This window comes from Limulus polyphemus, unplaced genomic scaffold (assembly GCF_000517525.1).
Source record: "Limulus polyphemus unplaced genomic scaffold, Limulus_polyphemus-2.1.2 Scaffold3616, whole genome shotgun sequence".
Lineage (NCBI taxonomy): Eukaryota > Metazoa > Arthropoda > Merostomata > Xiphosura > Limulidae > Limulus > Limulus polyphemus.
The window spans coordinates 57,069-67,883 of NW_013669226.1; the positions used below are offsets into that span (position 1 = coordinate 57,069).

Consider the following 10,815-nt stretch of genomic DNA (forward strand, 5'->3'; position numbering starts at 1 on the left):
AAAACACGCAATCAATTAAGAGCTGGAAATAATCAAAGGTGAATAAAGAGCTTACGGATAACTAATGTTTTTTTATCAGTTCCAACAGACAAGAGGAGAAAAATTGGTATTTGTAGAGTATTTTAGCAAGTACTACAGTGAAATAAACTGTTTGTCTTATAATTAACAAATCGTTTTAACTCAAGGATGTTGTGATGCTTCTGGATATTTGTTATTTTATCTATTGTTATCAGTTTCCACTAGTTCTGGTATCACTGCTTGAGTATTGATACTCCTCGTTTTATCTACTGTTATCAATTTTTACTTATTCTGACACCTCTGCTGGAATATAAATACTTGTTGTTTTATCTACTGTTATCAGTTTCCACTAGTTCTGGTATCACTGCTTGAGTATGGATACTCCTCGTTTTATCTACTGTTATCAATTTCTACTTATTCTGACACCTCGTGGAGAAGAAGAACACCTCTCCGATTGACGAGTGAAGGACGTTTCTGATGAAAGGCTTGATTTAAATGTTCTAGTTGCTGACTATAGATCCCTGTATTGACAGTTTGCTGTGGATTGAGGAGTTCGAAATGAATTACTCCTTTGATGGCCCACCAAATGCAAAGCATCACTTTCTGCGGATGAAGTCCAGGTTTTCAGGTTGGAAGTGGTTTTTGAGGACGGCGTCATTGTTTTGGGCATTTAATATTCGTATAGAGAATACATTTTCCATCACCGGTGACAGTTCTGTCCATAAATGGTTCACGCCCATTACGTGCCAGAAAAGACGAAGCAACGTACACACATTGGAAACAATGATTATCGGAGAGTTCATGAGGCATCCAAACACCTTCTTTATGGAGTTTTCCATATTCCTTAAATATTTATCAATTGTTTCATGAGAGACATGCAATTTCAGGGCCATTTCACGAGTGTGTTGCCTTGGGTTATACTCAACAAGAGTCTTCAGAGCATCAGTATCTATTCGGCCCCTGCCATCATAGTTTTTAAGGCTAAAGTCACCTGAACGAAATTTGCTGAATTATTGTTGACACTTACGAACATTCAAAACATTTCCATAAACTTCTTTGATACTATTTGTGGCTACAGAAGCGTTGTTTCTCTTGTTGTATTCAAACAGTATTACATGCCGAATGTGTCTCACCGTGTGCCATCACTATAGGGGATTAGAGTGTACTAATCTTTGCACATTATATAGGCTACACTAACGTGACATTTAGGCAGCTCGTTTAACGTGATGTACGTTTTTTGGGGGGGTGGTTAATGAAAGTGTTCCAAAACGCGACATTAATTTCTTGACGACCTAATAATTACAAATAAAAGTAATCAGTATGAGTGTATACAATTGTGAAGAGCCCATTTTTAGGAATTGATTTGTGTTGGTTATTTTATGTCATATGTTAACTTTTTGAACGTTGTTAGGAAATAAGTACAAAACTGTAGATAGCCCCCTACTGAACGAGCCTTTTCTTAAACAATAAATGTTTTTAGTGAGGAACGTACTGAACAAAATAATTAATTCAGAAATACAATAACAGTAACATTTACAGTAATTAATTACAAAGTTTCAATTATCACAATTAGAACTTGCCTACAGTAAAAGTTGCTATTATTGCATTTATGAATTAATTTACCAAAAAATATCGTATAAATGTTCACACTTCTGCTAAATGTTAACAGTTTTTACCTCGTTAAACATCAGGATTGTTAAATGTTACAGACGCCAGAAAAAATCAAGAACTTGATCTGCAAATTGTTTACCCTAGTTTTATCCCATTTCACAACACCAACACAGACAAGTCCTGGTTGATCTATATAAACCAACCTTATTGGTGCTTGTTTTATTAAAAACGTAATTTTCTGATCTTCTGTCTTTCCATTTTTAATCATTGTTTTAAATTTTCATGTAACTTCCTTTCCTTTTTTAGTTGGTTCATACGAAGCATATTGTATTTTTTATGAATCCTTTTATTTTTTATGAATCCTTTGCATACATTTTGTTCATTCTTTATATAATGATTTCGGACTACGTGAAAAACTTAAAGTTAATTTTACCAGCTAATCGACACGCATACTTTTTAAAAGCACAGTAACTGAGAATTTACAGAATCAGTTCACATGCTGGTGTCTCAAAACCTCCTTTCTCTAAATGTTTCATGTGCTGGTGTCTGAAAACGAAAAAAGCCAATGGCCCTTAAAAAGCTAAAAACACGATCGATTTGAACAGCGTCACCATCACCAATGAATCTGTCCGGCGTCAAAGTAAACCCCGATAAAAAACATGTAGCGACAGCACGAAAGTAAAATGTGGGCAATTGTGACTTGACTGTCACAAAGACCACGCATTTGTGGATCTGTCCACTACAGAAGAACATGATGAGTAACGCAACAGTGACTAAAGCAAAGCCTAGACAAGATAACTTTCTCCCTCCGATCCTTATGGAAACTAGATGGCCAAACAATGACAGTTGGCTTAACATAGAAAAGCATGTTATGAAGTTGCACATCCCAAATTGACTGCCGAGCATCGATCATATGTCTCTAGTTCACGTAAGGGACAGACATAGCTGTGGCAACTCCAGAGCAGACAGATTTAGCTGCAGTGTCAGCAAGCTCATTCCATCGAATACCAACATGGCCAAGAATTCTGAAAAACGGAATAGAAATAGGTGACAAGGAGAAGTGGGCCAGTCATTTCTGAATATCCAAAAGAACTGGGTGAAAACTCGCATTAATCGATTCCAGGGCCATCAAAGAGCTAGGAGAGTCATTATATATAGTAGAGTTAATGTATGTCAGGTTTTATAGGGGCCGGATTCTTTACAGTAACTGTCTTAGACTTGTTGGTGATAAATTTCAACAATAAACTGACAACACACAATCCACGTGTTTTAAAATGATGAATTTAAATCAAGTTTAACGTATGTACAAATGTTCATTATACAGTTAATCACCACAGGGATATCCAGAGCTTTAAATAACTCTCTTTTTTCTTCAAAAGTCTACACAGGCTGGTTCAGTTACTTTAAAACCCAATTGAGAAAACGAATTATTATTCTCTACTCTGTTGTTACAATACAATATGCTTTTAAAGTCGCTGCCATACAAACTTTATGACTAAACTTGCAAACAAAGTCTAGATATATTTGATTATATCTCTCATTAACTTTGCCTTACTTTCACTAACTTACTTACGTGCTTTAACTTGGTCGCCTACATATATATATTGCCTGACTGAGGCCTAGAAGTTTTTATAAACCACGAAAAGTCATGATGTAACAATAGTCATTTTCTAGAAGTTTCGAATAACATGACGTCAATTAGCAACAGTTGAACTACATAACAAATGATTCGTAAACAGTTACGTAAGTAAACTTGCCATAACTATCACTTCTAAAGATACTAAATTTAACACTTGTGCTTCATAATTATTTAAATCATAACTCTCGTATTAAATTTACGTGAAACAGTCATGAATATTTAACAGCGTATTTCTTAACTTCTTTGTGATCCAAGGCCAGTTAAATTGCATACAACTCGACAGAGATCACATAATCTGTAGATGGAATCCTGTGAGTAACCATCAAGCCACAGCAAACCATGGCAGAGTCTACAAAGTCACCCAATTTCGAACCATTAATAAAAAAAACTGGAACAGAAGAATGTTTCAAAAGAGGTTAAGCAAAGAGAATACAGTACTTCCAATAAGGAGTGCCTGTCATTCTCAGAAAAACGGCATAAGAGTGAATGGTAAGAAGCCATGGTGGAATGGGCTGACTATCAGACTCAGTAGCATCATCCAGTGTCAGACCCAATTCAATCAACTGTGGCCCAATATGAAGGCCGAATGTAGAAATGACAGACCATTTATTCCCCAAAAGCACAGCCCACTGAGGCATGATGACACAACCGCAGTTGGAATGCTGTGGTAACGATGGAAGCTTTGTAGCATACAGCAAGGAAAGTTGCAAACGTCTGAGGTGAAGAGGAGGTTCATAGGAGTCCATCTCTGGACTGAGAAAGCTCCCGTACAGAGCTAATGTCCCTGGTGATGTATATGGTCCAACATCTGAAGGCAGAGTTCACAGCTGGATGCCACGGTAAGGACAGAGACAGAAATAGTCGTGGATTTGTCAACTCATGCACCCACGGATGGCAGAAGACTCTTGACATGGTGAGATAAGGACTCTGTGGAAGATCTGTCTGCACCCTCACTGTGGCAGTGGAACAGAGTCCAATAGCATCTGTCCGAGGAAGAAGAGGGAACATCAACTTCTGTGCTATGGAGTATGAAATGTTGTGTACCTCTTTTTTCCTCCACCCATTTAGGATAAGAACGAAAGTATGAGGAAAGACAGCTAGTCAACAACACCCACCCCATAGAATTGACTGTCACATTATAACGCCCCTAAGAGCTTGTGATTCGAACCCGCAACCCACAGAATGCGAGACAAATGCCCTAACCACCAGGCCATTCTAGTCCATAGAAAATAGCTTTGTTATATATATAATGTATATATTATTCCACAGCTTCATTTTCGATCTTTCGGTATTAGCTAATTTGTTTTGAATAAACTTTCAATCTTAGTCTATTCTGCATTGTTTCATTCAGTGATTTTATTTTTGGAACAAATTTTCGATATTAGTATATTCTGTGTTGTACCATTCAACGATATTCCTTTATAAACAAACTTTCAGTATTACTCCATTTTGTGTTAACTCATTCGAAGACATTCTTCATTGCACAAACTCTCTGTATTGTTCTATTGGGTAATATTAGGCCTCTCCTTAGTGAGACTGTTCAGTTTCAAATTATAAGTATCATGGACGTTTCGGTTAAATTGAGACAGTTTTTTTTTGCTTCTTTTAACATTCTCCGAGTAACATTATCTTCTCTTCTATTCTTGGACAAACGCATACCCGAAGGTGTCGACCTTGTCAACTTAATTTGTAAGACATACAATAAGAACAGCATTTTTCTCTGCACTTTATATTTTAAAAACAATAGCTACGTGTTGTTTAAGAAATTGCTCAAAATACCATAAATGAATCACTCAAAGCGTGATAAACGTGCTTCGAAACCTGACTACATTATATCAGTTGTCTTCTCTGCTTCATAATGTTTGTTCCATTGGTGGAATTTGGAGTTGATGAACATATATTTTGCTATATGCAATTTCCTTCATATAAATAGAGCAAGTAAAGCTTTCCACATTGAATCATCATAAACATCCGTTCGCATATCAGGTAAATTATAATAAAGAGCACAAACTAATCATAATGTTTTAAATTTAATATAATATTTCGGCGTTATAAGTGATCCTAAATTAGTGTTGTTTTTTATTAAACTGGACAATTAGTAAATTATCATCTCTGTATAGCTGAAGTATAGGATATTAAAACGACTGATCTTAACAAACAATAAAAAAATGTTCATCATGATCCTACATATTGAGTGCATTCAACCTTTCACGATGTCGGACATCAAACGTCTCCATTAAAAAGAACCAAAGTTTATTAAGTGAAAATTTAAGCATTATTAACAACCATCCATGTTGTTAAAGGCAGACAAAAATTCTGTAGCATCGCTACGTCATGACGAAAAACAGGATGTGTGTGTTTTTACTCATAGCAAAGCCACTTCGGGCAATCTGCTGTGTCCAGTGAGGGTTTTCGAACCCCTGATTTTAGCGTTGTAAGTGTGTGGACGAAAAACAGTATAGTACAGAAACTACTGGCGATCTACTAATTAAAATGAATAAAAATTAAAGTTGTAGCAAATATAAAACATTGTATTAAGAACAGTAGAGGAAATAAATATTTTTTTTTACTGAATATGTTATTGTGTCAACTAGATCAAAATTCTAGAACGGGTAAATATCTTGTTAAATTAGGTTAACTTAGTGGAGTAATTGTACTACGAGATTACAGTCATAAGAACAAATTGAAATCTGTAAATGTTCGTTAATAAATGGCTTGGTTTCAGTTGAGAATTTGTCTACAGATGCATGCAAGTGTGTGATTCGATGGAATTAGCCAAATACCTCTAAACCACTCAACACAAAAGGAGTACAGAGGAGCTACGTGATTGGCTGCTAGTTCCTGACGTTTAGTTTATAAGATAGGCAGCCGCAGCGATACAGTTATAGCTTACGATGCTTTACAAGCGTGATACGTTAAGGTAGAGTTTCGGAACTTGATTGAACAGCGAAATTGACACTGTGAATACTTCCTATGATAAACCGGAAGGACAAAGTTTTCTAGGAAAGCTAACATTCTTCTTATTTTAAAGGTAAGATTTGATTTACCAAAGAATCAAAAATGCAAACATTTATTTCTACTATCAATAAACTAATAAGTATAGTTTACCCAAAAATAGCTAACTTTCGAAAAACTCGATTAAATATTTTAAATTATATCATTTCTTTAGTAGAAGAGAATCAAAATTATTTTGTCTTTGTGCATTTTTTCTGAGAGCTAAAAATAATTTAAATTTCAGCCTAAGATACACTGAAAACAAATTAAGATTTAAGGAACAAATGTCCCAATTTTTCTTCATTTTGAAATCTATCTTTTATGTTATAGCTGCGATCCAGTAAAGTTGGTACACTCAGATGTAACGAAATTCAAGTGATCCTTTAGTTTTAAAACATTTGTTTAAATAATAAAGAGAACACCTGCCGGCTGTTTAGTAAACGAAGCTAGTATAAAGTAATAACTGTTTTGTAACCATCAATGAACCACAGTCTTAGTTTCCTTGATCCACAGGTATCAGTTTTATCCAGTAAAATTACTTAGAAGTCTGTAATACGGGAAACCTCGCCAATCAACTATGTTTGTTTGTAATTAAGCACAAAGCTACACAATGGGCTATCTGTGCTCTCTCTGCCCACCACGGGTATCAAAATCCGGATTCTAGCGTTATAAGTCCGCAGACTGTGTTATGGGGGGGGGGGGCACGTCAATCAAAGGTTTGATTGCTGATCTAACAAAATTACTCACGTTTTATTTGCGTTAAGTATTTCTGTGCCGAACAGAAAGCCTTATCCAATGATTTTCTTGGATGGGCTCGTTTTGTTTTCCAAAGGAGTTAATTTCTGCTCATGGTACATCTTCTTTAGATATACCTATACAAATATATATACGTGAAACTTCACCTATTATGACTTGTTAGAATTTGGTGATGAATAAATTATGCTGAAATATATATTCACGCACGTTTTAGAAATAAACTGGATTATTTAATCCAAATTTATGTGTACGTCAGTTATATGTCAATTCCTTTTAATGCTTATTTTGCACCTTAGTATATAAAGTAGACATACTGTTATTTGAATCCTTTAGTTTAAGCACAGTATCGAATTGGCTAAGAGTAAATAGATTTAAGCAAACAATCACAGCCTTCTGAAGCGTATCTAGATATCACAGCGTAAATTAAAATATGAAGAATTTATCCTGGCAGAATGTGATTTTCCAGTACGGCATGTGTCTGGTCAGTACGGTGTAGAACGGTATGGTATTTACTAATTCATATTATACCAAGGAACGGGACCACTAGTCAGCCATTCAGTACGTTTCAATACATTATGATTGTGCTCAGGATACTGGTTTCGCTGTTAACTCGCAAGTAAATATGGCGGCTCGTGGAATTAATATTTACTTGTTGTCCAAGAGTGTATTTGTTCGCAGCGCTCGAAACATCTCTGGCGATGCCTCTGCTCTAACAGAATTTTAAAGTATGATATATTTATTCTTTAATCAGTTTTTATCTCTGGTTGTTCGGTTCTTAAAAATCGAATGGTAGAAGTTAAGAGTATACGTTTTCTCAATAATGGATATTAAGATTATATCTATATAAACACAATTGCTACCCATAACATACGTTATCGCCACCATTATATTATAACATACGTTATCGCCACCATTATGTTATAGCATACGTTATCGCCACCATTATGTTATAGCATACGTTATCGCCACCATTATGTTATAGCATACGTTATCGCCACCATTATGTTATAGCATACTTTATCGCCACCATTATATTATAACATACGTTATCGCCACCATTATGTTATAGCATACGTTATCGCCACCATTATGTTATAGCATACGTTATCGCCACCATTATGTTATACCATAATTTGAAAATTGTGGAATATAATTTGTTAGTCTTTGGTTTAATTTTATTTCTTTTCCACTCATTATTTTAGTTATATTTTCTTCTGCTGAAAATGTGTTGAACTTATAGAATGAAGTTATTAAAATGCACGTATGTTCTCAGTGATCACGGTATTTATGAGTCAACGTGAGTCATAAGTATGATAATGGTTTTCATAAAAAACTTCTATAATGTTATCTGTACTTTGAATCGTATATATATATATTTTTTTTACTCTTAACCTATAAGGCTCAGTCTCTACCCACAAGTTATAATAATGTGTTTTTAGTGTTGGCGCCTCTGCCTTGTATGGGCCACACCGTAGGAAATAAAATATAAACTTTAGTAGAACTGGCTAATTCAAGGTGTCCCTGAGAAAGAAGTTGAACACCATGGTGATAGGAGCTGGCTTTTTCTTACTTGTTTGTTTGTTTGAATGTGTATGCACAAAACTACACAATGGACTGTTTGTGCTCTGCCCACCACGAGTATCGAAACCCGGTTTCTAGCGTTGTAATTCCGCAGACATACCGCTGTGCCATTGGGTGGGCATTTTACTTACTGAAACTGTTCCATCTCGTTATTGATGGATTACCAAATACAGTTTACGTTACATATAATCCTCTAGCTGGGCTTATCGCTAAGACTTTATAACAACATACAAAAAGTTCCATAAAAAGTAATAACCCGATATTATTTCAGACTGTGCGTTTGTGAATTTATTTGTTTGTCCGCGAACTCCTCTCACACTTTTGAAACTAGCAGGACGAAACTTGGCAAGCAGACTCAGAGTGGCAAACCCTATCAATATGTGGTAGACCCCCTTACCCAGGGAGTACTAAATATAGCTAAACCGCGCCCGAAAGGTCACCTAGGCGTTATAGGGGGATCTCGAGTAGGTTTTCAGGGTCGCTGAATCCGAATCTAGCATCGGATTTTGTGTTCCTGCCACCCATGGGACCCATGATTGGAAAGGTGTTCATACCCCAACTCAAAAGCTGGAGGGGCCAAACGTGGCACACGTGCTCAGATATCACGGCGGATGTTATAATGTGGTTGTTTTTGGGTATGGCACCTCTTGTGGTAGCAATAGAAGTAGATAAGGATAATAGAGGAATTTGATCGCTACACTGGGGTCTCTGAATCACGAGGGATCCTTTGAACTCCGTAACAGAGCACGCTGGTACTCGAGAAAGTTGAAAAATATTCAAACGTTCATATGCATCAGTTTGTTTGCCCACGTATATCATAGAAACCCAAATTTTAACAAATGCTTCACCTCAAGAAAACCCTAATATACATAGATTAACCACCAGAAATAAAAACCTCAAAATACTTAAATATTATAGAGACCTTATCACGGCCCAATGTTAGCGTGTCCGTGGATTTGATGTTCTATGGTTCGCGTTCCGTTACCAACAAAATACACTCCATATTTCTGGGCTGTGGGTGTATTATAAGAGGGACCATTAAATCCCACTATTAATTAGAGTAACTCACTAGTTAGGACTGCTAGCGCAGATTATTTTTGGGCGAAAGTCAACAAACAAACAGGATTTTCGAGCTAAAATTTGTTGAAACAAATAAAAGTGTTATAAATCAATCGTTAAAATTATCCTTGTTGTTATTTGAACTATTTCTTTGTATTCTAAAGTGTATTTAATATAAGTTCACATTAGTGTTTCTGGAAATAGTTGATATTTGGATTGACCTCGATATATGAAACATAGGTTTATCTTATTTAACACGTGATCCCAAGATGTTTTCCAATTAAAAGTCAAATCTTCGTTTCATATAACTTTTCTTCGTTCTGTTAGATCACTAAAAGCTAATTTGTTTAATATGCTAATAATGAAGTTTGGTGTTAGTTTTGGTTCGTCGTGTACATAAAAAAAATGATCGCTACTTCTAATCAAGACTAAAAGTATTGCCTGGAAAAAAAATAATAATAAAGTATATGCACATTTACCCTCAGTGAAGCTAAACACTCTAAACATTAGCCTACCAAAACGATCTCAGCAATGATCACAAAACTAAATATTGACTTGCAAGAATGATCTCAGTAAGATTAAACATAAATAAACTAGTACGTTCTCAGTAAGGCTAAACAAACTAAATACTAGCCTACCAAGACGATCTCGGTAAGGTTAAACAAACTAAATGATAACTTACCAGTATGATCACAATACGTTTAAATATATTAAAAGTTTCCTTACCAGTATGATTTTATGAGCAGATTAAATGTGTCGGATTACCAGAATACCTTCATTAAGGTTGAACAAACACAATGTATCCATACTTGAATGATTTAACTAAAGTAAAATAGGATAAATTTTCATTTACCAGGCTCACCCCAGTACGGTTTAACAGACTAATTATTACCTTACCAGTTGACATCATTATCATTTACAGACTAATTATTACCTTACCAGTTGACATCATTATCGTTTACCAGACTAATTATTACCTTACCAGTTGACATCATTATCATTTAACAGACTAATTATTACCTTACCAGTTGACATCATTATCGTTTACCAGACTAATTATTACCTTACCAGTGGACATCATTATCATTTAACAGACTAATTATTACCTTACCAGTTGACATCATTATCATTTAGCAGACTAATTATTACCTTACCAG

The 10,815-nt window shown here is 35.4% G+C and overlaps 1 protein-coding gene across 2 annotated transcripts in view; it reads left to right on the top strand.

Moving 5' to 3' along the window:
- Positions 1-10,815, top strand: part of LOC106469693 (matrix metalloproteinase-21-like) — an 81,733-nt gene that overhangs the window by 27,368 nt on the left and 43,550 nt on the right. The window contains exon 1 of one of the 2 annotated variants that reach the window (XM_013930202.2): positions 6,171-6,299. The exons of the other annotated variant lie outside the window; for it this stretch is intronic. The gene's annotated coding sequence lies outside the window, so the exon portion shown is untranslated. Of the gene's footprint in view, positions 1-6,170; positions 6,300-10,815 lie in introns of those variants that run through there. 2 annotated transcript variants of the gene reach the window in all.